Source organism: Sinocyclocheilus anshuiensis, unplaced genomic scaffold, assembly GCF_001515605.1.
Source record: "Sinocyclocheilus anshuiensis isolate Anshui unplaced genomic scaffold, SAMN03320099.WGS_v1.1 scaffold2152, whole genome shotgun sequence".
Classification (NCBI taxonomy): Eukaryota; Metazoa; Chordata; class Actinopteri; order Cypriniformes; family Cyprinidae; genus Sinocyclocheilus; species Sinocyclocheilus anshuiensis.
The window spans coordinates 142663-149024 of NW_015544253.1; the positions used below are offsets into that span (position 1 = coordinate 142663).

The 6362-nt window shown below is 39.8% G+C and overlaps 1 protein-coding gene across 3 annotated transcripts in view; it reads right to left on the reverse strand.

The window, feature by feature from the left end:
- Window positions 1–956, reverse strand: part of LOC107697985 (TNF receptor-associated factor 2-like) — a 48494-nt gene extending 47538 nt beyond the window's left edge. For all 3 annotated transcript variants that reach the window (XM_016498891.1, XM_016498890.1, XM_016498893.1), the window contains exon 1: window positions 876–956. The gene's annotated coding sequence lies outside the window, so the exon portion shown is untranslated. The remainder of the gene's footprint in view (window positions 1–875) is intronic.
- Window positions 957–6362: the final 5406 nt, after the last annotated feature.

Genomic DNA, 6362 nt, shown 5'->3' on the forward strand with positions numbered 1-6362 from the left:
GGTTAACCCTGCTCCATAATGCTCACATCGTCTCATTTTGGGTAAAAATTAAAAAAAATAATACTAAAGTACTTTGTAACGCAGTAACTTGAGTAGTTTTTCAGCAAACTACTTTTTTACTCTTACTTGAGTCATATTATTTTTCAGTACTTTTACTTGTTCTCAAGTAAATTATTCCTTAAGTAGCAATACTTTTACTTAAGTACAATTTCTTAGTACTCTTTCCACCACTGCATATAGTCTAACATCATTTTATAAAGAAAGTGCATTATTTAGAAAGTGTTGGCTATAGATCTTAAGCTGTGCACTGGGTAGTACGTTTTTATCTATTACAATTTGCTTTTAAATCATACTTCGCAAGGAAGTATGATCAGCTCTGTTTAACCGCAACACATCAACTGACAGACTTTTTCAACGTTTTCAACCTTAAATTGCCCACAACTTGATTCAGTTGAAGTCATCAAATCACAAAAAATCCGTGTTTGTTCAAAGGCATATCTAGTCCAGGCCTAAATTATAGGTTGCGTGTTCATCTTGGTTGACAAAATATGTTGCAGAGTTACAGCCACTAATTCAAAACACTAATAACATTCAACGTTATTAATTATCAAAACCAAGAGATTACGCTAGAGGAATTTATCAAGTGTCTTTATAGGTACCACAAAAATCTAAACCGATTCAAAAAATCAAACGGCAGCTGACAGCAAATGTATCTTGTTTCCTGACTCTCCCAGTTAGAGAAAAAATGGCAACTCACTCGAGAACCCGCACAACTACGTGTACACTGCCCAACTAAAGGCAATGTGTTCCAAATTCGAAACACTACGGTCGACGTGAATCTCAAAGCAACTATAAAGAATATAAAAGTTACTCACCAAATACTTCCAAATACTGTGGGATACTTCCAAAAACTAACCGTCAGTGGTTGTGTCAGTACGTGTGCGCGTCATCATACACGCCAGCATAGATAACGTCACTATATGGCAAGCCATATTAACATTTGAACGATTTGAATAGTTTTCTATTGGCAGTGAGCAATGCGTGCTGTTTGTGCGCCCAGGCACCTTGTGTTTTAGCCACCTGCTGTGCCTCAAGTTTTTGTAGGAGCACTCTCAGTGCCTGAAGTAAAAAAAATCAACTGAGCAGAAACCCTGCTGTTTCTAACACAGGCTGTGTCCGAAATCGCCCCCTATACCCTCATTCACTATTCCCTACATTAGGTCACTAATTCAGTTCACTAGAAGGAGTGAATGAAAACGAGTGAGTGAATTCGGACAATGAGTGCACCGGAAGGACTGCCGCTTTTGCATTGTTGGTGCTTGCTGTTTATTAATCATTTGAAACTGGCAAACTAGCAGCTCCAGTAGTAAGATTAAAGGATTTATCTTGAACTCTGTCACGGAAAATATGTACAAACCCTAATTAAACAATTTAATAATCAATTTACAATGAATTTATACCTGTGTTGTACATTATGCTGTACGCCATGGATGAGCACTTTGTAATATGAACGGATTGATTATTCAGCTGCGGGCGCCATCTTCTGGAGAGATGCGGGAATTCATTCGGCGCGTGACTCTCACAGTGCATTATGGGTATTCTCTAGCCATTGAGCGTGCACCAGTTGTACACTCGTTTTTGCGGTGCATTGTGGGATTGAATGAGTGCACTCGAGAACGTCCACTATGGTTGGCCAATAAAAATGGCTGTCCCCTCAAATAGTGCCCTATTTAAGGGTATGGGGGCGATTTCGGAAACAGCCACATAGTCTGTCTAACTGTCTAACTGTTTCTCCTCTTAATCTCATCCATATTCAGGGCCTGAGTGGGACTCATTTTCAGCCCTGAAGTTTCATGCCTTAGACTGGCCAACTTATTTTTGTATTTTTTTTACTGGCCTTTTCAGTGGTGCTTTCTATTATCCATTTTTCATCTATTATTTTTTGCTCGCATATCTCCAACAACTGAGGTTGTTTTTTTTTTGTTTTTTTGAGCAAGGTGCCGCTGTCAGGGGAGTCAAAAGATAATTACACCATCATCACCATCATCAATTAACTTCAGAAATGGAAAATAAGGGACAATTGTGATTCTTTATCTTTTATTCTTTAAGAAAATAGTGTTTATTCTTGTATTCTTGTAGAAAATAAGTGTTTGTTCTTTAAGAAAATAAGAGACAGAATAAGGGATGCTCCAAATATTTGTACTGTACCATAATGTATGTCTGCCTACAGTCAAATAGTTCTCAGAAATAATCACAATAGTTTTGCTTAACCTATTTATGTGCAATTATTCTAAAAATTATTTTAATGTCATACAAAAAAATGTCATCGGCCTGAGTAAATTGTACCAATATAGAATTGTGACTTCACAAGTGTAGTAAGTTAGGAAATCACTCATTGAGTGATTACACGAGACACTATACATTCAGTAAGTTGTAGTGTATCTTTCAGCATTCCCTTGGATGTTCATTCATGTTTATTTCATGCTAATTAGAATGCACTCCTGCTTCGCTTGAACTGAGGTAAAGCGGGAGAGCACGTGAACCGTCACGCCGCTAAAGAGCTCCAAAACTGTATTTATCATTTTAAATTCTTAATAAAACTAACAGAATTTGAATGCTGAGACTTTGTTTCCTATTATCAAAAGTAACCTGGTCTGCCTTGTCTGTCAGCGCATTGTCTCTGTCCTCTTTACTCTGCGATGTTTTTCACTCCGTAAGAAAATCCGTAAGCCAGTGCCCCCCTGCCAACAAGCTTGGCCCCCCCCTAAATTTGGAATCATATCACACCAAACAATTTTGGGTGAAATGCTGCAGTTTGTCCTGTAAACTATGCATATAAAAAAAAGAAAATCATCACCAGCAGCTAAATTCAAATCTGCGTTCGCTGGCTGGCACAGAGCCAGAGACACACACGTTTTTAAAGCGCTGCGCATTATAACCAATCCCATACTATTATGTTGAGTTTATGAATACAAAGACCAATCAGAGGCGTTCAGGTGAGTCACCGCTGTTTCGTCACTGCGCGCGCTGGCTGACTGAACTCTGGCTAATTATCTCATCAGAAACAACAAAGTGAAGATGTACGAATGTAAGTAAGATATTAATTTTACAGTGTAAACAGCTTTAGAGATTAGCTGGGAGTTTTTGAGAGTGCTTGAATTCGCTGGACTGAAGTGAAAATGTTCTTTGATAGTGTAAACGTTCTTTGCTCTCTTTTTGTACAATGAAAGTGTTATAGGCTAATTAGTAACTTACTATGTTTTTATTAACTTCACATTAAATACAAAGTCAGTCGTATTAAATATATTTAATGGTATGACACCATATCTGGTACTTAAGTAAAAAGACGAATTTTTATGCAAAGTTAATAGATTAATACTATTAGGCTACTTTACTGGAGAACTAACATAATCTATAAAGGTGCAAAATGCATTTACTTGCACATATTTGAGAATCGAGATATTTCATGATATATTTTGAGAATATAAAACAATAATAATAATAAATAAATAAAATGTTTTATTCACCCCTGCTGAATAAAACATTAGACACCATTAGAAAATTTGTAATGTTTTTTTCTTTTTTTTTCAGTAGAGACATAAGCCTATATCTGCGTATTACGGAGCCCGGGAAGTCATCTGTAGGAGAAAAAAAAACAATCCGTGGCGACGGTTTTGCAATCCGTCCCCTCAGTTTATAAACCGTACTCACGAATTCTTAAACTGTTCCCTCGGTTTAACAAATCGTGCCCTACAGGTGACTTCCCGGGCTCCGTAGTACGTGGCTACTGTGTGTCATATGACAAGCATGAGAGCCCCAACCCCCACCCCCCTTTATTCGTGCCACCTCAAAAATTATGCCTCTGACACTACAATACAAAATTATTTGTCAAATAAATTAAACATGATGAAACATTCATTTTAGTTGAAATTGTTATAGATTGCAGTGATACATGACATGGTGAAAAATGACTGAATGAATAATAGGCTACTTAAAGTAGTTTAAGATTCATTTTAAAATTGTGCCCCCTAAAAGCACAAGTGGCCCCTGTCTGGCCCCCCGAGTTACTGTGGAACATGCACATGTAATTTGTCTTGACGTATTGGTGCTAACAAAGACATTAAACATACAAGAAATAATAATAATAATAATGTAAGAGTTAAAAATTAAAGAATTTTATTTTTGTGTTGGAAATGTCCCATTCATTATGACGGGGTGGAAGGCGAAAAGAAGAAGAGAGGAGGATGTGTAAATAGAGAATAAAGTTGGGGGGTAGGGGGGGTTGAAACCTAAACATTCAGTTTTAGCCCCGAAAACACCCACAAGCGCTCAAGCAAGTGTTACAATAATAACAATAATAATCTTAAGATAAATATTGTGAGGTGAGATAGGTAAAGGGAGAGAAAGATAAGATTAAATAAGAAGCAGAAAAATCTAAGTATATTATCTGTACATTTGTGGGGGAAGTGTGAAAGTGGGGCATTGTAGACGTTCATAGTTGAAGTTGTTAAGGTGTACATTAGTGCAAGATGTGCAAAATGTGCCAGTGCAAATGCTCACAGTTTGAATTAAAGGGGTCATATGATGCTTTTTTAAAGATCAGTATTTGGTGTATTTGGTGTAACAGAATATGTTGACATGCTTTAATTGTTTACTGGCCATGGGGGCAAATAAGAAATCATGAGGGGTCATTGGAATTGTTGTTGAGGGCAGTTGCAGATGGGGAAAAAAATGTTTTTGTGGCTTGAGGTTCTGGACCCATATTTATCAAGCCTCTGAGAATTACTCACAAGAACACTGCTAAGAATTGACTTAAAGCTGCAGTCCGTAAGTTTTCCTCTTTGTCGCCATCTCTGTTTGAAAACCTGGAATTGTAACTGTGTGCGGAATTATCTAGCTTATCTAGCCGGCACGGCTCCAGCGCGGATTAATCTAATGTTCTGAAGAGTATGTGTGGCAGTCAGTCACCGCACCGGTGTGGATATTTACACCCAAAAAGCAAATTATGCTCCCTTCGAACTGGTTTTCTTTAAAATACATATCTTTGTAATCCCAGGCTATCTGTAATCAGAAGCACATTTATAACTGGAATATAATTTGATGATATGCAAGTAAGATGGCGCCGTACACGGCCGCCTCAGTGCTTGGCTCCAGTTTGTACTGTTTTTGTTCGTTTTTCCTGTTTTTTGTTTCTCAAACACGATCAGTTTTACCAGGGATGAACTGCTGAACATTCGGCAGAACACACCACAAAATCTTCTACCGGATTTCGATTATTCGGACGTTTTGCTGAACGTTGTAGTTGGCGGAGAAGCGGCGCTGATCAATCGCTTCAGGACGCGCAGACGGGGGAAGAGAGCCGGCGTGCTCGTGTTTTTCAAACTGCTGCTCTGTGTTTCACATATGCTACATCTGCCCGGCTTTCAGCTGTTTAGAGCAGACCACGACGCAGAATCAACGGGGAAATCGCGCGGCGGCAGGACATGTTTTTACATCAACGAAAGGTGGTGTACAGATGTTACAGCATTAAAGAAGATGTGTTGTCCCGATCTAGAAGCGCTCTTTGTTAACTGCAAGCCGTTCTATTCGCCGCGGGAGTTTTGCTCGTTCATTCTCGTGAGTGTTTACATTCCTCCGCAAGCGCACGTGAGCTCAGCTTTACAGAAACTCGCTGATCAGATCACAGACACAGAACAACAACACCCAGACTCTGTTATAATCATTCTTGGGGACTTTAATAAAGCAAATCACCCGCCAGAGACGGTAATATATTGGATCACTGTTACACCACAATAAAGGATGCATATCGCTCTGTCCCACGGGCAGCTTTGGGACGCTCTGATCACTGTTTAGTTCATCTTATACCGACCTACAGGCAGAAACTGAATTCAGCTAAACCTGTATTAAGGACTGCAAAAAGATGGACTAATGAAGCAGAGCAGGATTTACTTGAGACAACAACATGCCTGGACATTTGCACTAGGGGAATTCCTGCCCGAAGAAAGGCCAGGTCTGACCACGGCCTGAAAGTCTGGCGGCAGGACGGGTAACTGAGACTGAGTGCTGCGTTGCCATGCCCATCTCGGGACTCGGTCGTGAAGCCAACGCTGAAGCGGTCTCATATCAAGCAATCCGAGCAGCGTGACCGCGGCAGCGGATGCCATACGCCCCAGGAGCCTCTAAAACTGTTTCAGTGGGACCGCCCTCCTGCGCTGAAATGACTCCAGGCAGTTCAGCATCGACTGGGCACGCTCTACTGAGAGGTGTACTGTTAGATTGACCGAATACAACTCCATACAGAGAAAAGAGATCCTCTGCATGGGGGAGAGTTTGCTCTTTTCCCAGTTGACCCAAAGCCCGAA